The sequence below is a fragment of the Mercenaria mercenaria genome, chromosome 10 (genome assembly GCF_021730395.1).
Source record: "Mercenaria mercenaria strain notata chromosome 10, MADL_Memer_1, whole genome shotgun sequence".
Taxonomy (NCBI): domain Eukaryota; kingdom Metazoa; phylum Mollusca; class Bivalvia; order Venerida; family Veneridae; genus Mercenaria; species Mercenaria mercenaria.
This window is the reverse complement of record NC_069370.1, coordinates 77,955,464-77,979,993: the sequence shown is the minus strand read 5'-3', so window position 1 is coordinate 77,979,993 and position 24,530 is coordinate 77,955,464. Positions and strand designations below refer to the sequence as shown.

The 24,530-nt window shown below is 34.5% G+C and overlaps 1 pseudogene; it reads left to right on the top strand.

The window, feature by feature from the left end:
- The first annotated feature begins 705 nt into the window (after positions 1 to 705).
- LOC128546465 (multiple epidermal growth factor-like domains protein 6) overlaps positions 706 to 24,530 on the top strand; it is a 74,755-nt pseudogene continuing 50,930 nt past the window's right edge.

Genomic DNA, 24,530 nt, shown 5'->3' with positions numbered 1-24,530 from the left:
GTGTGTGAGGGATGTTACACTTCCATTACCTCTCATGCTCTCATGAACAGACTTAAGCAAACCGGGTCAGCTTTTATTTTGCTTGATTTCATTTTATACAGATTTTATTACAAACTTCGTTAGATTTTGGGTCATTGTAATTTTCTATCTTTGAAATTATAAGAGTTTCATTAAAAGTGTTTATGACCCAACTATCTTGAGAAACTCCGCAAGTTTTCTGTTTAACCTCTTTACAGTTGAACGCTACGTTTCCGTCTTTGGGTGTGTCTGATGGAACAGGCGGAGGAATGTATGATAGTAAGTTTTCAAATCCCACAGCTATTTTTATATTTGTATCGTGGCCTGTTTCTTCAGGCCACTTGATGCTGTCTCTTCTGCAAATGCAATAAGTACATTAAGTTTCGCTTTTATATATTAAATTTAAAAGAGCATTTTCTGTTTCATCCAATGCATATTTCAACAGATCTAGAATAAAATAGGATTTGATTAACTGTAAAAGGCAAAAAAAATAAACAAATATTTTATTAAATTCTAATTTCTGTCGTTTTAGTAAAACAGGTAGATATATATACATGTGTAGTTTATACAAAAACTTATCACATCTGCCAAGTTTATATTAAAATATCTTACGTTAAAGGGAAGTATATACCTGTGCAGGATCAAAAGAATAATTTAGCAATCTTAATTTTTCAAACTTCCTCTTATCTGTTCAAACGTAAAATGCGACTACAGGTGATTGTCATTTTTATAGTGCAAAACTATATTTGTATCAATTTTAACTTGTTTTCATTTCAAGACGGACATTTTTCTTGTGAAAACAAAATCTGACTAAGAAAATTAAGAGAAAAGTGGAATTTACAGAATGATCGAGCTTGTAGGATTTGTAGTTCTACTTTTAGGAAGTAAGTAAATGATATCATTACGGATAAATCTTTTCTTATTTGCATAAAGGTTCTACTTGAGACACAAGAAATAAGCTTTCATGTGTTGGGGTGCTCTGTGCATCCGGTAAATATATCTTAACCCTTTTTGTTGCATTTATTTAATTACTAAATCGGTAAACACATGAACAATATGTTTAATTTTTCCTACAATTAATTGTATATGCTTGCATTGTTAGACTCTACATAATTGTATACATATATTTCTGCCTGTTTTGTTCTTAATTTAAAGAAAATAGGAAGAACAATTTATAAATTCTTTCCAAACTATATCTTTGAAAATGCCTTCAGAAGAGGATTTTCTTACATGATACAAAAATATCCCTTGTTATTTGATATATTCATCTGTATTTAGCTAATGTTTCATTGTGCATACTAAATGCAATTGCAATGCTAAGATATTCATATTTATATATGTGAGACAGTCCTCTTACTCAGGCGTTTTGGATTTCAACTTGCCTGATGTTGTTTGCTCAAATTAAACAAGCGTTTATCTAACACAGAGTCATCATGTTGCGCTTGTTGAAATATATACAGTTACCAATGCGTGATAGCCTTTAAAACAAATGCATACTTAACTACACTTATTAGCAATTAGGAGTGACCTGTCGCTTTTATTTTTAGATCTGGATTTACCAGACTGTTCCATTTTTTAATAAGGGTTTGAAAGATTTTTGTCTATTTAAAACTATAAATATATTTTAAATACTGATCAGATTGAAATTGCATTGATAGCTCCATTGGTAGAATTGAAGAAACTTGTTAGTGATTTAACTTTTGCGATTAGGAGGCTGTGGGTTCGCAGGGTGATTTGTTTTATGATTGGATTTTTATTTATATTTTACATGTTTTTTTTTTTATTTCATCATTTCAATTTCATTTTTAATTTCATACATACAATTTTCAATACATTCAATACATTTCAAACACACACATCCAATGGAGCATCCTCACACTCGCTGGTGGCGTCGGTTTCCACCGAATCAGTGTCATCAGCTAGTTGAATGACTAAATTGTCAACAGGTATGTCAACCATTTGAATAATTCACAGTCAAAAAGATATTTGAAAAACCTATGTTATATGCGAAATAGCAAAATGATACAAGTAATGCAATTAAAATACATCTTTAACATTATCATCATTTTAAATGTATGTTACCAAAATATAAAATGAACAAAATATATAAAATGAAAAAAGTATTGATCTGCATTGGAATTCGAACTCACAAAAGTTAGATTCTAGAGCCGTCACGCTTACCACTGCACCACGGCGTCTAATTGTCGAAGAGGCAGTCATTTTAATATTTATCATAAAAATAAGTTATAAAAGGTAGGATATCCCTTTAATGAAGTGGTTTATTCTAGTAACCTTTCAAATCTATTAATAAAAGCGACAGGTCACTCCTAAATGCTAGTAAGTATATTACAAAGCTTTCAAAATAAATATTTTTTAAACTATCCACGTGTGCAATCGAAGTACACATATATAGCGCCCACATCATGGTGTGGTCAGCATTAAATTTCCCGTATTGAGTGTACGCGCGCATTGAACCTACATTATTAAACCTATGTTAAACCTTTCTCTAACCTTTAGTCAGTATATAGTATACTCAATGCGTGCGTACATTTGTCCAATCTGTGATCAAAATAGAATCTTTCCAGGCGGGCCAAAAAAGATACACCAAAGGAATGTTGATGTACTAAGTTCCAGTAGCTTGATTATTTTGAATGTATAAATTGATTTTTAATACGAAACAAAGCCATGGCATTGATGATAGGTTTATTTTGTATTTTATCGTCATTCTCAAAACTGCTTAAACAATATTAGGACTGTATCTCAGATGAACTCTGATTTATCCGCTACTTGGTTTCAACAGAATCCTGCCATACTTGCCTATCGTCCCGGTACATTTTGTTATATTCTATATAAACATAGCCTGCTTTACCAGAACCGGACTTACCTGTTACACGGCACAATATAGCTATCCCAAAATATAACGCATGTGTTTCAAGCCTTCTTAACCAGCACACACCAAACTGGTTAATATCATTTGATCACCATTTTACCCAAGGGTAATTTCATGTCAGTTAACTAACCCCCTTTATTTATCTCGATTAAAACGAAACCGAGTATCGGGTATTCATTAGCAGAATTGTTGGGGGTGGATTTTTGCTTTCTCGAGTTGGAAGAAATAGTAACATTCCCTCAAAAACATACTGTCAAAATTATCCATTGTACATGTGAAGTTGGTGAAAGTTTAACATTCGACATTATACATTTGATTTCAGAACGACATTTGACATTTGATCCTAGAACGACATTGGACATTTGAACCCAAAACGACATTCCACATCCGAACCCAGAACGACATTGGACGTTCGAAACAAATACGAATTGAACATACGATTGCAGAGCAACACAGGACAATTGAACCCAGAACCACACTTGGCATTCGAACAAAGAAGGACATTAGACATATGAACACAGAACGACATTGGACATTTGAACCCAGAACTACATTTGACATTGGAACCATGAACAACATTGGACATTCGAAACCAATTGGACATACGATTTCAGAACGACATTGGACAATTCAACCCAGAACCGCATTGTACATTTGAACATTGAACGACATTACATTCGACTATAGAACCCAGAACGACACTGAACATTCGAACCAGAAACGACACTGGACAGTCAGTACTAGAACGACATTGGACAATCGAATCCAAACAAAAACAAAAACATCTGTGACACTTTCAAGATGACGCGCAGACCTTCCGGAAACAGTGCTATGTAAGGAGAAACATCGTAACACTAGTCCTTGATTCTTTTTTATCATTTAGAATGGTCTGCGACACTTTCAGCAGGACTTTAAGGAATCAGTGCCAAGGGGGAAAACACCGAAACAGCAATCCCTGTGTCCTTTAAACCCATGCAGATCGGTCTACGACACTTCCCGACGGACTAGTAGACTTTCAAGAACTGCTGCCAAGTAAGATAACAATGGCCAAGTAGTTCCTGTTTCTTTTTCAATCATTTAACAACGATCAGCGACACTTTCAGAAGGACTCTCAAGCTTTTAGGAATCGGTGCTAAGTGAGGAAATACTAGCCCAGTACCTCTGTATCATTTCAACCCATTATACATGGTCTGTGACAATTTTAAGAGAACTCACAGACTTTCAAGAAGCGATGCAAAGAAAGAAAATATCGTCGAAATAGATTTTTATTCCTTTTCATTCATTAAGAATGGTCTGTGACTCTTTCAGGAGGACTCGCAGATTTAGATTTTCAAAAGTAGGTACCAAAGGAGAAAACACATACCTAGCAGCAATCGCTGTGTCCTTTCAAACCATTCAGAACGTTCTGTGATACTTTCAGGGGGACAGGCAGATTTTTAGGAATTAGTGCCAGGATATATAGCACCAACCAAGTAGTTCCTGTTTTTTAAATCAACTATAGAGGCCAGTAACACTTTCATGACGACTCGCAAACTTTCAGGAATCGGTGCCAACGTCCAATGTCCTTTTGGATTCGAACATCCCATTTCGTTCTGGGTTCGAATGTTCAGAGTTGTTCTTGGTTCGAATGCTCGATGTCGTTTTGAATTCGAATTTCAAATGTCGTTTTGGGTTCGAATGTGAATGTCCAATGTCGTTCTAATATCTAATTTTCAATGTCCGTTTGGACTTGAATGTTCAATGTCGTTCTAGATTCGGATGTCTAAAAGATCTGATATCGACTGTCCAATGTCGTTTTGGATTCGAATATAAAATGTCGTTCTGGGTTCGGATGGCCCCAATATCGGTTTGGATTCAAATGTCAAACGTCGTTCTGAATTCAAATGTCAAATGTCGTTCTGGGTGCGAATGTCCAATGTCGTTCTAGGATAGTCTTCCAATTTGGCTCTTGGCTGGAATATCCAATTTCGTTCAAATATCTGATGACAAATTTTGTTTTAGATTCATATGTCCAATATCTTTCTGGGTCCGCAAGTCAAATAATGTCCTTGGTTGGAATGTTCAATTTCGTTCTGATATCTAATGTCAAACGTCATTTTAAATTCGAATTTTAAATGTCGTTCTAGATTCGAATATCATTCTAAGTTCGAATGTTTGTCGTCGTTCTTGATTCGAATGTTCAATATCGTTCTAATATCAAATGTCAAATGGCGTTTTGAATGGGAATGTCCTATGTTGTACTGGGTTAGAATGTCCAAATTTCGATCTGATATCTAATGTCAAAGTCAGTTTGAATTCGAATGTCCAATGTCGTTCTGGGTTCGGATGTCTAATGAAGTTCGAATGTCCAATTTCGTTCTTGGTTTGATTGTCCAATTTCGCTTTAGATTCGAATGTCCAATGTCTTTTCTGTTTTAATGTTCAAGGTCGTTCTGGCATTGAATGTCCAATGTCGATTTATATCTAATGCCAAATGTCTGTTTGGATTCGAATGTCCAATGTCGTTCTGTGTTCAGTGTAAACAAATCTCGCATTTTCTCGATAACGACATCAACGTCCATAAGCCCCAAAATAACATTCCACGACACATATAAGAAAATCCCGAATGAAGTTTGTTGGGAACGTTTACTGGTACAAGTACATATGAATGTATTTGTAAAGATAACATGTCTGATAATGAATTAATGTTGACAATAAAGCATAGAATTATCTTGCTGATAATTTTTAACGTGTGTTTTGTTACTGTCATTTTAGTGTCATCGGTTGAAACCGGTGTCGAGGTAGATATCTCTAACACTTTTCCACATGATTCCAAAGAGTTTAGTCTCTTATTTACAGTTATGAGTTACATTTAACCCATTTGACGTTTCTTTATGAATATTTATTTTTAATTTATTGGAGTCTGACAAGTATTCCATGACTATTTTGGATATTAACGGTTTTTATTTCTCGGCATGAACCAGTATCATAAAGTGGCAATATTTCAAAATGAAACTGTGAAAAATCTAATTTGTTGACCACCCATTTTCTTTTTATATTTTAAAAGTAAACATTTTGTTCTGCTGTTCTTGCAAGTTTAATAAAATTCCTTTATGTAGATTTGGAAATATTAACTGCTGAAGGAAATATACAATATTTCATAATTATGATGCTTTTTGACTTAGAAAACAACAACAGCACACAAGTGTCATGCAAGTATGTCTTGAATTGCATTAAAATATCTTTTTGTTTTGAAGCGAAGTAGACATGTCTTATGAGATTTGACTATCAGTTATACTTCATGAATCATTTATTCGATTCGTTGATGTTATATACTTTGGCATACACGCTCTAGATTTCAGGATACACTTGTACCCTGGTCATGCATTATAATCTGAAATAAAATGAAAACGAAGTCGGTGACCCCCATATTACTTTTTATTTTATGCTAACTAATGAAATACTGTATTCTATCAGTTAAATATTTTCATATTTCATCACTCACACTGTGAAAATATGAAATCTATATTTTCACACTGTGAGAAATATAGCTCCGCCCCCTCATTACATTGTGTATGAATTTTAAATTATTTGCTTAAAACAGGATGAAAATTGTAGCCACACTTTGTTCTTTATAGTATATTTCTCGATTTAGATTATTTTACTTAAAGAGAATTTCATACCGTTATGGAGCAAGAAATAAAACAAAATGGAACTTTATGTTGCATGCGTCTTTATAACGTCACAGCACGTCTGACGTCATGTCTGTTTACACGCGTCTGTTTCCCGCGCTGAGATTAAAATAGTTGCAAAATGCACATCTCAACGTAATTAAGCATAAAATAAAAAGAAAATTTGTTTGTTTTTCGTGAATATAGAATATATCTCACCGCGAAGCTACGCGCTCGTGAAAATATTTGAAATTTTCTCACTTCTCAGTGAGATATATTCCATATTCACTCAAAACAAACAAATATCCTCTATTTATTTTAAGGTTACTTATAGAATGAACTATCAATATATGAAATATGAATAAAATCTCTTACTGGGAACAAATGGTGAAATTCTAGCATACGCCTTTAAAGCATTCCGAAATTTGTTCGTAACTTTTAACCGGCTGTTAAACTAACCCCTGCTTAAATTTTAATGCAGAACACTAGTTTTGGTGGGAAACACTAGCATGATGTTTTGATTTTATAGTAAAGAATTTTCAAATTTCATAATTTTTATCTCATATTTGTTTTTCTAAGAATGTCGAAAACTAACCCTGAATGTTAATCCCCTGTTAAAATTTCGAACAACTGGGCCCTATAATCACATGAAAGGAACTGTTAAATTATTTATTTATTTTTCTTTTTTCTATATATTTTTTCTGTTGAGCGTTTCTTGTCAACATTATTTCAGTTGTGCGGGCAGTAAATCTAACCAGTGTTCCTGCATTCTGTGACAGGACTTACGTATTCTCCGCAAAATAAACTACCATTTTTTTCCACTTGGATGACGAATGACTTCAGACACATGTCTTTTATCCTTTCACAGAAAACAAGTCTCTAAGCTAAATAACATTCTAAAGTTTCTAACCTTATATGAGATATCATTTACAAACTTCATTTGCTATCGCAGGATAAAACATTTATTTTCACGCAGGTTTTGGCACTCATTTGAGGTAGATGAACCTAACTGAGGTTCTTGCATTCTGTAACATGACTTACGTGTTGCTCTCCGCAAGAAAATACCAATTTTTCTACTTGGACGACAGATGGTCTAACCATGATTTTAGACACGATGGTTTTAGCTAATCTTCTCACAGAACGTACGGCCCCTGGTCTGTACACGTGCCCTCTCCCGCGCTCAACAGGCGGGCTGTACAAAGATTAAAAAACAACCAGCGCGTTCAAAAGACGCATACCCCCAATAAAATGAGAAAAGCTTACTTATTTATTATTAGCTATAAGATCTATGAACATTCTAAAATTCCTAATCATATAAGAGATATGATAATTAAAAAGATTAATTTGCTATCGTAGGACATTAATTGATTTTCAAGGAGATTTTGACAATCATTTGAGATAAAATTTGTCGAATCACAATTGATTTTTTTCTATTGGGTTGTTCAAGTCAATATGCCTGTCAGTCTAACATTCCTTAAATTGCTACGATACTTAATGGTTTTTTTCCATAATTACTAACACAATTTCAACTTCCTCCTTACGATTTTATCTCTCTCGTTGTATTTTAAAATGGTTAAGTTTATGACAAAACTACTTGTATAAAGATTGTATCATATATGTATAAAGTTCCAAAACATACACCATTAACTTTTAAAAATGTCCAAAGACAAGCTGTACTCTGTTTTGTTACCTGTTTACATTATCATAAAATGGCGTAACTGGGTTAATCACACTCTGCATCGTTATTGTGCAAGGTCTAGATATCGACTGTTCTTTTGTTAAATATGTTTATAAATGTCAATATTAAAGTCAACGATGTACTTTTCCCATTGTAAACATCTGGCAAAGTCTCAATTTCGAAACATAGATAAATAATTTTGCACTGAGATATCGCTTTTATGCTAACTAAGTTATTTGTATGATAGTTAAGTCAAAAGCAACCAAGGTATTCTCAAAATTATGAGTGTTTGACCCGAACGCTCTTACTGAATGGAAAAAAAAGAATAATTTTAGAATTCTAAAAACTCGAGATAAATTCAAACCCTTCCTTATTACCCCCTAAACCCAAGTTTTCACTTCGAAATTTAAAGAAAGCTTTATCTATGTTATACACGAATTTTGTTTTAACTCCTGCAGACAACGCTTTAAATATTATTATTATTATTATTATTATCATTATTATTATTATTATATGACGTATTTACTACACAGAAATATTACAAAATGAACTAAAACATACGAAAACTTATCAGTTATCGCGACAAGATGAGAATGAAATTGTAAAAAGTCATGTAGATCAATGTATAAATGTAATGTCGCACTGGACAACAATCAGATGAAGTTCCCTATCCTTTATTCTTGCATAAAAACTACTTTTTTCACTGGATCCGCCCAAGTATTAACGGGAGAAAAATCGTGTGCAAAAAAGGCAATTCACGTGCTGTTAATATCCGATTTTTATTTTTTAAATGCTTTGCCAGGGAAATATGTATGTATTTTTGCGCAAACTGATATTTGGCATCTGCGTCTTGTTTCTTCCACAACAAGCTCTTCTTGTAGCATTATAGATACAATGAAATACATAGTATGTTTAGCTGTATCAGTTTCCAACCCCAAACGTACTGCCCCCATCAATGTACGCACTAGCTTCTCTTAGAGTTCACTCCCTTTATAAAGCGTCTGTTCAGTTATTGTAAATAGCTTTGAATAAATAAGTATCGGGCGTAACTTGTGCTATTGCTCGTTTTTAGGTATTATATTTATGATTTTTTGTTAGTATCAGTCGGTATGTTTTTACCTGATTTTTCGCAGAATTCATATAATAAACCTTGAGAGCTAGTTACTACCCTCGTACTCATCCGTACTCTAAATGTGTTCGTACTCAAAATAACTCGAATGTAAATTTATTATTCTTAAAATTGTGTTCCTGTTTATCAAATTTTTAAGTTATATGCACAATTATGGGTAATATAACGTTTGTAATAACTAGAATTAAAAATAAGATGCTCAATAACCTTCAAATCACGCTTTTGATAGTGTTGTTGATCTGTGTGCCCTGGTAATGGATATTTAAAACATGTTTACCGTTTCCAAGAACAACCGAATCATAACTAAAATGTACCGGAATCGTAAAGTCATCACATATGAAAACAATGCATTAAGTCGGCGTGTAATGGTTTTTTATGCAAGAATAGCGACAATACACGTTTATTTTACGTATTAACGTCTGCAGAAGCCCTTGGGATATGTTTGTGACCTCGACCTTCGGTCTCGGTCACTAACAATCCCTCGAGCTCCTGCAGACGTTAATACACAAAAAACGTGTATTATCCCTACAATGGACCCCTGAACTACACAAAACTCAACATAAAGCTCGATTAATTGCAAATTCTACCTTATCCTCAACAAAAAATATTTCTCTACTTTTGACTTCTTGTCTTACTGCAATAAAAGACCACGTACAAAAGTATTGCTCCAAGGTATATGAGAACTCGGGTGTTAATCTGTTTCGGTCCATCAAGAACTCTGGAGATGTTATCAAAAAGCTAATAAATAAACACTTCAAATGTTCGACTATAAGTACTAATGACTTTTCTACTCTTTATACTTATTTACCACATCATTTTATTAAAGAAAAAGTGGTTGCCTTAATTAAGAAAACATTTGCAAGAGAAAACGTTAATTATCTGGCATGCAATGAAACTACAGCATTCTTTTCCAACAGTAGATTTAAGAGCTAGATACACCCTATGGAGTTGTGATCAGGTTTGGGAAGGTCTAAGGTTTCTATTAGATAATATATTTATCAAAATTAGCAATAAAACTTACAGACAAGTAATCGGTATCTTGATGGGAACTAACTGCGCCCAAGCATTGCTGATAATCCTATACTGTTATGAACGAGATTTCATGCTTAGTTTGTCCACTGGACACAATTTTAAATTATTGAAGCTTTCAATGGAACCTGGAGGTATCTTGATAATATTTCAAATATGGATAACCTATATTTTTCATAAATACCCGAAACAGTTACAGCTTAACAAGGCTAATACCTCACATTCGAAAGCGTCATTTTTGAACTTAAATTTAAAGATTTGAAACGTAAATATGTGATAAAAACGACGATTTTAATTTTGAAATTGCCAACTTACCCCGTCTTGAAGTTTATCAAAAGAGGATACGATGGGAAAGTCGTGAAACACAGTGCCTGTTTGATGACTGACCCCGCTACGGTCAATCGCTACGCTTTCCGTTTTGATGGTGCGATGACAAATAAAGTGTAAGACTTCATGATGCTTTTCTCCTAAATTCTACATTAAAACAGACGGAGGTAGGGGAATTTTGTCTTGCAGCTTTCTTAGTCGTGCTCTTAAAAGTTAGGCTCTTCGTGCTATGACTCCAGACAAGTTGTTGTGTACATTGATGTAATTATACCTTATATTTACCATGAGTATATGTCTTACTTAATATGATCTGATATTTATTCACTTTCTCAGCGGGGAAATATTTTATTTACATCATGTGTGTAACTTGTTGAAAATAGGATAATTGCGAGGATGGCATGCCCTGAATGCGTTTAAATCACCAAGTTCCTTTATATAGGTTGCTTACCGTTCCAAGGCGGTTTCCCTATTTTCAACTTGTTTTCTGTTTGTCTTGTATTTTTGTAACGTATGTTGTCTTGTTTGTTGTTAGCGTTTCTTTCCTCTTTCTCCTCACTCCCATATCGCCCCATCCTTTATACTTGTATTTGCGTCACCTTGCTTCGGCATTCCTTCCCTTTTTACTATGAGTAAGTTATCGTGCCCACCTTAATTTGGCTGCCGGAATCCTAAGGCGGGACACGATTGTTGCTTTTTCCTGCTTATATGTGTGCGTTTGCGTGCTTGTGTGTCTTGGGCGGTGTCTTTCAGTGTTGTTATATCTTACTTGTCTGTTAATCTGTTAGTTACCTTGTGTGTGTGTGTGTGTGTGTGTGTGTGTGTATGTGTGTGCGTGCGCGTGTGTGTGCGTGTGCGCGTGTCTTTTGTACGTGTCTGCACTACTGTGGTTTACTTTGTAGCTTTGTCGGGTAACGGTGATTAAGGAACATAGCATTCCCTTTTGAATATTCATCCTTGTTCAACTGTCCCCTTCAACCCTCATCCCCCTTTCTCCCCCTTACCCCCCCCCCCCCCCCCCCCCCCCCCCCCCCCCCCCCCCCCCCCCCCCCCACACACACACACACTTTCTATATTTTGCATAACACTCAAATGTACGTGTTGGATTTTTGACGCAACCCGTTTGTATTTTTTTACCGTTACAGCTTCTTTTTGTGGGCCTACTTTACAAATGCTTGGCCCTTAGACTGTATTTGTGGTGCTCTGTGATTCCGAGAAATCTACCCTTACCTACTATCTTTCTTAATATCACCATCAGAGTTCGACTTCTTTATATCATTGGTACCAACTTGTAGTTGGAGAGAATTCAAGGAAAACCTTGGTATGGTAAAGGTAGGTCAAACAGTTGGAAAGTGATCTATACCTTTTTTATGAAGTGTCGCTATTTTTACTACCGTGTCTGTACGTAGAATTCCTAAAGGTTATTCTACATTCTACATGTGTGGTCATCCCTCAGTGAGGTACACTCAAACCAGTTTACATTCAAATGCATTTGTAATCTTTAAGGAAGTTGAAAATTAGAAACAATTGGAAGGGATTAAATTATGGAGTGATATGTCATTAAAAATGCATTTAGACGTATACATCAATAGTTGTAATTTATTTCATATTAACCTTTAGTCTGCTGGTGGCAAGTGATTCTGCCCAAGCAACCAGTTCACACAAAGATCATGGTCTGCACTGTTTATTCAGCCAGTATTTTTTTGGTATGCATTCTTTTTAAATGTTAATGGTACTGTCCAAACTGAAAAATGGTCAAGTTCATTATAGCAATTTAGCAGGGTAAGGGTTAAGTAAAGATTGCTCGGGAAGCGCAAGACAATTCTAACGCTTACAAAACTTTTAACACACACGCACTAACCGATCCGAAGATTTACATTGAAATATTCCGTGCACACTGTAGGACACTTTGAAAAAAATATGGTAGAGACTAAAATTTATCATTGTTTAAATTTCAAAATTGCCAATAAAAACAATGTAAAAATGGTCTTGCAAAGACACCTACATATGCTTGATGACAGAGAAAGGGCAAAATTTTCCAAGTTTTATTATGTATTCATGTAATTTGCTAAACTCAGTTTCAGAACTTCCTGGATAACAAAAGTTACTCTAAGGCTTCGTAACATTTATGGTGAATCAATCAAATTCACAACTAATGTTTGTATTTCATTTTATAATCTCCTTGGTAGTCTATGAAAATATGCTATAATTGAAATAGTGAAATAGAATTAAAATGAGAAAAGTGGAGAGTCCAGGAATGAGAACTTGACCTTAGTCTTCAAAGAGACTTGTTGAGGCCTGAAAAATAGCTCGAGATTCAATATTCAGTGAATAGTAACAAGATAAAAGATATTGTATGAGAGCATGAACTTACTTTACAGATGAACATTCCTTGCCACCCGCCTACTTTTTCAAGCTACCTCTCATCAAATAAGCAGAATATTAAAATGAAATGTAAGCGTTACGTCAAGAACGTCAAATCATAAGTGTGACATCTTTATAATGTTTGGCAGGCATGTCGTTTTGATCATCGCTTGGAAATCAGTGTTGAATGGAGATATGATATACCGTTTTTTGTTTCAAATCAAACATCAAGGAAAAAAACAAACGCTATGCTGCATAAGGTTGAAGCTACAAGGCTCTGAAAGAAAACATATTTTATTAGTGGTACAGAATGTTTAAAAGTGGTCAGGAGCATATTATAGCTGATGAACCATGCATTGAACCAATGATAATCACAACTTGTATTGATCAATAATGTGTGACATGACAACGTCATAATGACGCTGGGCATCGTATTGAAGTTCCACATCGTATTGCACTTATTACATGTTATCACAGTTGGGTAATTACTATTATACTAAAGAATAAACACATGCCCTCTAATTCTATCCCCTAGTTAATATTTACATTTACTATTACAATCTGAAAGTACATATATTTGATTTATATTACACCATTTTGCTAATCTTTTGTAGATAAAAACTGCCACAAAATATAGCTTAAAACATGAAATGCAAAACAGGCACTAATATGCAAACATTATAAAATGTGTGTTAAAAAATCCGGTCCAACATTAATCAGATTGATGTTGGTTTGATTATCAAAAGGTATTCAGGGTCAAACAAAATTAAGTGAAAATATCAATGTGTTAAGAAATGACTGCTTATTTACAAAGGCATAAAATTCTTCTATGTAGAATATCATAACAGGTTTGGCTGTACACCTTATAATTTCCTGGTTGGACATAATAGAAATCAGAATAGTTGGTAAAATTTGCTTCTATTGATATTGCCTTAGTAAACAGAACCTGTCTTATATCATTGTAAATGTGCCAATGAAATAGAGCATGTACTTCAGTTTTAACTTCTTTTCAAAACGGACACAATCTATTTTCAGAACTTAAACTCTCAAATCGTCCTGTTTCCAATCGTGATGGCGCTACACTACACCCAAACTTGACTAGAACAGACCTGTGTTTAAGTGGTAAATAACTTAACAGTACTTCTCAAGAAATGTCAAAACTGCGGTTTAATTCAACTTCCTAATTAATACAGTACTTACAAAATATATATTCTTGCATGACCCAGAAGCTTGCGAATAAGCCCACAGTCTTTTTTTCGATCTAGTTATATTAGTGTTTAACAAACGTCGCATAGACTTAGATACACATAGTAGTTGCTTAACATCCCATCCCTCTAATAAGTGCATCCTTTCGTGTATACTTTCCCACCCCTAAAATGAATCTCATGGTCGCATTAATACATGCGTTTGTATGCGTTTGTGTGCGTGTGTGTCTAAAGCGGAGCCCTACGGTGTTGTTGTATCTTAGTTGTCTGTTTATCTATGTAAATTAGTTGGGAGTGGTTTTGTGTTTATCTTTGGTACATGAATGTCTGCGCTATTGTGGTTTACATTGTAGTGTAACTGTGATTTGGGAACGTAGTATTCCCTTTGTATATTCATCCTTATTCTAATTTCCCCTTCAACCTCCTCCCCTACCCCCCTTTCTACCCCCTCTACCTCTATATATATTTCGCATAAAAATGTACGTGTTGGATTTTTGAAGCAACCTGTCTGCAATATTTTTCTGTTACAGCTTCTTTTTGTTGTAGGCCTACTTTGCAAATGCGTGGCTCTGAGGCTGTGTTTTTAGTGCTCTGTGCTTCCGAGAAATATATCCTTACCTATTATGTTATGAATACTCCTTAAACACCCAAACGGAGGCAGCATAGCTTATCACTAGCCAAACTATTGGTAGACCATCTGCTAACCTTCATTTTGCATTACTTTTAGCAACATATTTTGCGGTCAAATCATTATTATCATCATTCTTCATCAACAATCATTATCATCTGGCACCACAACCATTTATCAGATAACATCCATTCATATTATAAAACAATTGCCAAGTAACGAGCCATAAATATAACAGGATTATTATTATAGTAGCTTGATCTTGTAATTCGCCTCAGTGAGTTTTGCCAGGTCAGATAACGCGAAGCGCGCAAGGACCGAGTGTGATCCGACCTGGCAAAATCACGGGAGCCGAATACAACTAGCTACTGTTATAATGATCCTTTTTTACAGACCTCAACCTTTATATGTGTCGTTTTGTTATCGAACGAAATCTTCAACGTTTTATCAGTTTATTGATGCTGAAATAGAACTGAGTGTAGTTCTTGTGTACCCTATTTATAGAACTGTGTTGCGTCATGCTTATTGAATGAAAGTAGTCTGGCAACATACGATACAAAAGGTACAATAAGGATTTTTCTCAGCCTGTTCGTATTTACTTGTTGAATACAAATCTATTATAGACAGATTTTATATAGGTATATGATAAAATTTAATATTCATAGGTAGTAAAAAACAAAGACAAAATATCAAACAGGGAATGCCACGTACCAAAAACGCAGCCTCCCCAAAACGAAACCCATACCACGCAGACGCGCACACCACAAACACACACACACATACACGCGCACACACACAAAGCCAAAAGGACAAAACGAACAAACAAAGGAAAACAGTGGGGCACCGCCTTGGAACGGTCAGTGGCAAAAACACCACTGGGGAGCTTAAACCGGTTTATGGTGCGCACCCAACCTCACTCTTACCCCCACCATGTTCCAAATACACGGGACAGTGTAAATAAAAGTAATCCCCTCCAGGTGAACCTCTAACACACGTAGTCATATTGACCGAGACTCAATGTAATATGTAGTGCTTAATCTCAATACAAGTGTTTAATTCAAAGTAAGATGCTGAACTTTATGTATCTGGTAAAAGCTTTTTCTAGCTGGATTTCCTTTTCAACGAGGTAGAATTACAGCTATGCTAGGCTTCCTATTTCATTGTGTTTTACTCTGATAGTAAATCCAATATAAATTAATGTACAACTGAAAAGAAAAAGAAAAATGAAAAAGTGACATTATGTTTAAGGGGAATAACGCATAAGAGTTGATGTATATGAATCAGGAATAACGTGTAAGAGTTGAGATATATTTGTTAATGTTATGACGATAGGGAAATATTATAACAGTATGCCACCCATGTTATGAGTAAGACGCTGTGTTAATAGTATTATTCCGCATACAAAAAAGGAGAAAAGAATCAAAATACATGCACAGCGTTCCACTATAATTGCATCAAAAGCGAAATAATCATTTACACACTGTGTTTGTGATTTTGTTTCCTTTCTTCCGCTTTCAAACTTAAAACATGTGTTATACAGTAACTGTGAATTTTTTACTATTATTAATCACAATATCTCATAAATGTTAAAGCTATTATCTTCAAGAGAAGTAAATTTCTTATTCTTATGCATAATAATGTTTTACTTTTAGAAATGAATATGATAGGGTTATTATGATGTACTAGCTTGATCTGGGATGCTGTATGTGGCTTGAGTTGATTTTGCAAAGTCAGATCACACAAGGCGCGCCACGAGAGCCGAAAACAAAAGATCTAGCCTTTGTTATTATGCCCCTTTCATTATATACCTGCACATTTTATAGAATAACCTTCACATTACCTCCACTATTTATAGAACTGAGTCAGGTCATGAATATCAATGACAGAAAGTATTCCGGCAGCAGTATTTACTTTTGAAATACAAATTATATGTTCACAGAATTTTATAGGTGTATAATAATGTATGTATCAAATGTACACTTGAGTATCTTAAATTACAGTGTACCATACATTTGTCAGTATGAAAAGTTTAACCCTTTTATAAAGCTTTAATTATATTATTCTAAATATGTGCGAAAGCGGAATATCAAAATAGCAAACAAGTCACCCTTTTGCTGCCGTGTGCGATAAAGGTCGGCTGTAGCTTGGAGTACCACTACTATCTAGAAAATCATACATTTAGTCTCATATCAAAAGTGATGTATTTCTTAATCCTTTAGTTATTTTTCTAATTTCTAATTTTCTAATTTTAATTAAAGTTTCAGAACATAACATTTTGTTGTTGATACAAAGTGTTACGTTCTCCTAAATGCAAAATGTATGGTTGATATATTTTATAAATATGCAATTTTCTATTATTCACTGTTCGCCGTGTATATATAATAAAATATATAAATATAACGGCTTCAACAGTGGTCTGTTTCATTCTTTTTTTACCGTATCAGTCCTATTATTTGTATATTTAAAGTATTATTTTGAATTACAATTTCGCCTGCAAGAGCAAAACCTTTTTTAAAATTCTTTATAGACCCCAGCGATTATACGTCGTACGAAATAAATCACTCGGGAAAGTCAAATAATTGCCTGTTTTTAAAAATATTGTGTCTCATTTGAAAACTTCCTATTATTTTTTGTAATGATTACACTGGACTGAACAAAGGCAAGAAAATTAACTTTTATTGGACACTAGATGTAAAAATCTACTACAAAGAATCCGAGCAAGGTAAACGAAGGCTCGTTACAATTTTCGAGGAAATTGAAAACTTCATTCCGGACAATGATTCAATTGACCCGTTCGACCCTATGATGCAGAATCCCTGGTATAATGTCATGGGTGAATCGAAATAAATAGAAAACTGTCAACTGTTTGTATATCTTGCCACATGGCACATATAACACAGTGGTACTAAAACTATGTACAATTCAAACTGAACAGATATATATACAAAAAAAAGGTATATATTTCTAAAGTGTGACTGTTTATGTCATGTAACGTCTATGTCAGGAAAGTGTGTATGTTTCATTGTTCAAATAATCCTGCGTTCATTTTGTTTTCTTTTGCAAGGACAGCAGCTATAAGTTTAAAATAGTAGGTAAAAAGAAATAATATGAAAATCTTACCGTTTATTTGAGAATATTTTGCATTTCCCTGGTGAATTATCAAATAAATGCACTATTCCATACATTATTTGTCCAAAATCCTATAAATCCACATATCTTACGGTCGACTCACGGGTTATTGTTGTTATAATTATATATAGTAGTCGCAACTTTACCGCGATGGTTGACCTTCGGCTGATTATTCATATCGATTATTTCATTGTAGAAATAAAGGGTAATTAGGGTAGCCATGTATATTTATATGAAATTAGTTTGTTTACAGAGCATTATCAAAGTATGTATACTTACATTTGATCAGTTAAAACGTTCCAATACACTAATTTATAATTTCACAAATTTATATTTCCAATTTCTCATGTCGCTCGTGTTTTACGTACACTCCTTTTCAATAATAGGTTGTGCCTCATTATGTATTATAATACAAAGGTCAACCATCGGGGTCAAGTTGCGTCTTCTATACCACATTTGGCTATATTGAATAATTTCACAAACGAATTTCACTAGCGTATTCATGAATTTGAGAATGACATCTGGAGAAAGTGCACTCATAACTGCACAACTGTTTCATTCTATTTTGTATCCATGTACATATATCCCCAAAACACTATAAAATAACTGTTACCACACGCATTAGCAATAAGATATTCATCCAATGAATTGGGTGTAGCATTTGTATAAACCGATAAGATTACAGTAGTAAATTTTGTTACTACGGAATTTCATTCATAAAAACTGCACTGGTCATGCAAATCGTGAATAGTTGATATACTTCACATATTTCTATAGTTTGTTTATGTGTCACGTTTAGATCATGTTATATATACATGTAGTTTTTGATAATGTGTATTGGTCATGTTGTAGGTTTTAGATGAATGACATATGTATATTTATATGATAGTGTAAATTATGTAAATTCATCTCGTTTATTTGCATTTTGTTTCATTTTAAGTAACTTGACTCTATACTAAATGTTAAGTATAATTTCCAAAGTAAGTTGTATTTCGTACTTCAACTTTGTCTCTCCATTCTATTCTATTTTTATTTCACTTCTTTCCAAATACGTAAAACAGAAAGAATATTACTCATTCCATTTATACTATTGTTAGCGAACATTTTCTTCGCAAAATCTATTTTTTGTTTTTCGGAGTTCAGTTTCCTAAGATTGTTCTTAGGTGGTTGCAAGTTGTTGTTTTTGTACAGGTCTATGTTGCTGCTCAGTCTGATTCAATATGTTCTAATTTTGTATCCAAATGGGTAATTGTTTAAATTCATACCGAGCAGCAATAGGACTTTTTTATATTGCGACAAAGGGTGTCCTAAAAACGGAGTCATTTTACACATACCCATTATTTGAACTATATTTGAGCCCCAAACTAATTTTTATGCTGTTCCTTCGGTTTGTAACAAAATGCGTTATGTTTCTCAATTCGAATGGATACCATATTCACGCAAGTCTTCTTACGATGGCGATAATTTTGGATTTAAATTTTTTTTAATACAAACGTTTCAGTTCCAAAATTACACGTTATCATCATGTGGCAGATCCTCAGTCGATTGAACTGCATGAATTACCACAGCATTTGCTTATTTTCATTCTTATGAAAATAATATTGTCTGGAGATATTGCATTAAATCCTGGCCCAGACAGTAATAACTCCGAGCAAAGTTGTCTCTATATTTCATCAAAATATTAGAAGCTTAAGAAATAAAGTAAATTTTATTTCCGACCATTGGCTAGAATACGATATTCTTTGTTTTACCGAAACTCATTTAAGTAACAATGTCACCGATACATCTATAACTTTAGAAGGTTTCAGTAATATCTACCGAAAAGATTGCAGCGCTTATTCGGGTGGTATGTTATTGTATGTGTCGGAAAAATTATTATCGAAAAGGGTATACGAAGTAGAAAACTATCTAGATGAATCTATATGGGTAGAAATTAGAGGTCCGCATGAAAAATATTTAGTCTGTACTACGTACCGTCCACCAAATTGTGATAATGATTATTGGAACAAACTAAATTTGTGACATAGACATAGACATGGACAACACTTTATTTCATCTCAAATCATATTACATGATGTATGAGCGAACAGTTGCTCTAAATACAATACAATTATACGTGACATGGTGTTATTAATTTCAATTCTAAAATATGCTAGGAAATAGAATTACATTTTCACTGACTGAAATGTTTGGGGGGTAAGGGCACATCCACACTACAGCAAATAAGTATTTTACAGTACTACGAATGTGTCTCTAGCCCCATCCCAGTCCTACACGCAAAACAAATACCATTTTCATGATTATGATCTTTATGGAGCATTTCGGCAGCGGGAAAGGGAAACTATAACTTTTGAAACAGACTATATTTAACTAAGGTATTTTGTTTACAAAAATAGAATATACAGGTCACGTGACAATGTGTATTGACTCGATCACTGGGTCAAAGCTATTAAACGTGTGAATGACTACACATGGGCGTGTTTATCGGTATTCAACAACAACAACAATGGCGGTCGACGTTTGAAATTTGAAATTGTGGCGTGTAAAATTGCTCTAAAAAGTGGTAAAATGTGGTAAATCAGAGTTATTATAAACTGAATGTAACAATAACGAGTACATGTTATATCACGTATGTCAACGAAGCAGAATAGAAAACTCAGAAGGTCCATAAAGGTTCAAATTCAAGTGATACCGAGGATCCTGTGATAACAATGGCGGCCAGCGCCGATGTAAACAATAAAAAAGGATCGAAAAGGGGATCAAAACCACCTACCTCGGTACCAAATAGTGTTCCTCCAGGTGTAAAAACTGTGTCTAATTCTAAAACCAGTGCTAATTCTCCACTGAATTCTACCATGAGCCCGCATGCATCGTTCGTGTTCCCCATGAGCAGTGTACCCCCGAACCCGTTTGGCGTGATCCAATCCCCATCTTGTAATCCAACACAACATTCGAATCAAGATCTTTCGTTAAAACTTGACAATGTTCTTTGCAAATTATCCAAACTTGAAACAATAGAATCACAACAAACACTGATTTTATCAAGACTCACTAACATAGAGGCAGACATTGCAACAAATAGATCACAAATATCTGAAACCAAATCACAAATCCAAGACGTTACTAACAGTCAAACATTCGTATGTGGTAGAGTTGATGATATGTTGAAAACAACTGACTCGCACGAGAAAAACTTGAAAAAACTACAGGGTGAGCTAAAAGTTTCGACAGAAGATAATAAAAAATTACATAAACAAAATAAACAGCTTCAGGAAGATGTAATTGATGTCCTTTGCCGTTCTATGAGAGACAATTTAGTAATATTGGGTATCTCTGAGCATCCACTCTTGTTACAAGATCCGACTGGCGGTGCACCATCAATTCCCCTACACCAACCATCAGAGCCGTCTGGTGGCAGCAGCATGGACACTTCATCTTCAGCAACTGGCAACCCAGCACGGGCTCGTATGCAGCAGCGGCTGCCCCTGAAGATTGTGCTGAGAAAGTGTATGTGTTCTGTGAGAAAATATTTAAAATTACAAACGCTAGATCCCGTATTCATATTAACCTTGCACATCGTTCACCAACCAACCGAATCCCAGGAAAGACTAGGCCCATTATCTGTAACTTTGACACTGATTCGAAACAAGTGATAAAGCAAGCACTCAAAACTGTGTCTCTCATATCTTCAAATTTTGAAGTCTTTGATCAGCTTCCAAAAGATGTTCAAGCCCGCAGGAAAAATCTCGTTCCGAAGATGGTACATGCTCGTGCTGACGGACACACGGCCTATCTCGTCCGAGATAAGTTGTACATAAACAATGTACTTTATTGTCCTGACCCCGATCCCTCTTCTACGTAGGACGGGGGAGAAGAGTGTGAACTGACTATTTTATCTTGGAATGTCGAAGGGTTAAAAAACTGTCTTACTGATAATGATTTTATTGATTTTGTGTCCAGTTTTGATTTAATTTTTTGTAGTGAAACTTGGCAATGTAAATCTGATGTTTTTGAGCTTCAACGATTCTGTATATTTTAGAATGCATGATGTTGGTTACTTTGAAGTATTAGAAAATTATGTATGAAAATATAATGATTCATACAGAGTTTGTGTAATTGGCGATCTTAATGCCAGAACAGCAGATCGTTCAGATATTAGAGAGTTTGAGATTTCAAACTTCGCCTTCCCCTTCAACGTCTCACATATATATTTTGGGTAAAACGTCACCGATATGCGTGTATTTTATTTATATCACACGTTACTACTAAAGTTTTCCATGTAATATCACGTAAGCCTAAGACTTCTCTTTATTACTATGCGAAATAAAAAGCTTAGTTTCAGAATTTCTGCTTATTAGGTAATTTGATTATCCATATATATAATTAGACTAAATTTGATGCAAAACAATATCAATAGGTATAAGAATAATGAAGTTTTGTATGGCTAATGATTTTAACTAAATACATTGAATTAACCTGGAAGTATGAAGTTATCAACTGATTTTGAGAAACTGTGAGATTTTGTTCAAACTTTAACTTCTACGGCATATTTATGTCCCCAGGCGGTATCGATTATACCAGATGGGCCTTTTTGTCGTATGAAGTGAAGTTTTGAACGTCCGAAGATGTGATATCACGAAAGTCGAAACTTCATTCTTTTTACATCTACTATGTCCACATACTCGGCATCAAAGACTGAAATCTGGATGGAGGCACATGGCATGACAGTCATTTTACTTGAAAAATAATAATTACGCGCGATTATCATTTGGTGGAACATTTTATTTTCACATCCAAATAAAATCAACACGACAACCAATACGACAATTGCGTTCTAATTATAAACATAAAATGGTACTAGTAAGACGGAAAATTCTTCTGAAGTATCAGACAATTTCAGATTTATGACATCATGATGAGAGACGTTTCCTGTTAGCCGTATGGGATAACTCCATTCTTTAAATGCACGAAACCAGAGCCTGGCAGAGGGACATTGTGGGTTATTTCCCCCTTTGATTCTTACATTTTAAAAAGAAAGTCGGTCTTGAAACTCGGTGTGACCCTACCCTACCCCTACCCCCCTCCCCCCCTTCCCCCCCCCCCCCCCCCCCCCGAAATGGGTGCCCCCTTTTTAATGTTGGTGTCCCTCTAACCAAAATTCCTGGATCCGCAGATGCTTTACTTATAAAATAGTATATTAAAATCATATTGTGCTGTCTGAGAGTTTGGCATTATACAGAGTCATACAGAGTGTCATTATCACGTTGATATGACCATAATAGGTTATTAACTTTGTATGTGGATATATGCACGAGTTCTCTTGCGCGACTTTAGGAGCGCAAAATTGTCCGCGAAAGAACGAGTGCATATATCCACATACAAAGTTGATAACCTTTTTATTACATATCCACTATCAAATAATTAATTTATATCTAAATTATCGTTCTGTCACGAAAGACAGGAAAAAATACGGAAACAAATTCTCCGAAAACGCAATAAACAAATCAAACTGACGCGCATTAATATTTTCCGCGAAAATGACGTCAACTTGTTGTCGCAACGTGCTCGTGGACGCCATGGACGTCACGCGATTTTTTCCATTACAACGTTAAGAAAACATTCCACGTCCTATATTAGTCCAACTCATGACGTAATTATAACTTTCATTTCATTTCAGTCTGATAAATTACTACGTGCCAGTATGTAATAGGTCAGATTAATCAAAGTGTAAAAGTAAACAAAATGTTTGGAGCAACACTAACGAGTTTTTACATTGTTCATTTATCGGTTTTTTTTTTTTTTTTTTTTTTTGGTAATCGCTCTAATATCCATGCGATGATTATATTAATTGAAATGGTTTTTTTTATTTATTTTTCATTTTTTCGTTTTTAAAACCTCTTGTAAAATTCATGCCCTTTCGGACAATTGGTATCAAAATGCACGAAAAAAACGATCATAATTATGGATAAATTGAATGGGCGGATTAAAAGAAGTAAGGTTCATTCTAATGTTTGAAATCTCAAGGAATTTTAATCGAACTTCAACTTCATACGTTAACTTCGCAAGAGACGTTGAAGGGGAAGGCGAAGGTTGAAATCTCAAACTCTCTATTATTGAATCGAGTACTTTATTTGACAGATATGTGCAAACTATTGACACTAACTATGTGGAGTGCCCATTTGATTTATCTGACAGAAAAAGTGAAGATCATGTTACAAGAATGGTCCCACCAATGGTTGGTTAACTTTAATCCGAATAAAACTTGAGTAAAGACCAGCGTCCGTCTCTCTTTTTTGAAAACACTCAGCTAAATTTTGTTGAACATCATAAACATGTTGGCCTTACCTTTAGTGAGGATGGCAGATGGCATGAACATATATGTAATATTATGTCATCTGCCTCTAAAGTTCTTGGCTCCATGAGAGCTCTGAAATTTAAACTTAATAGAACAACCCTTAATCAAATCTACATTTCCTATACGCGACC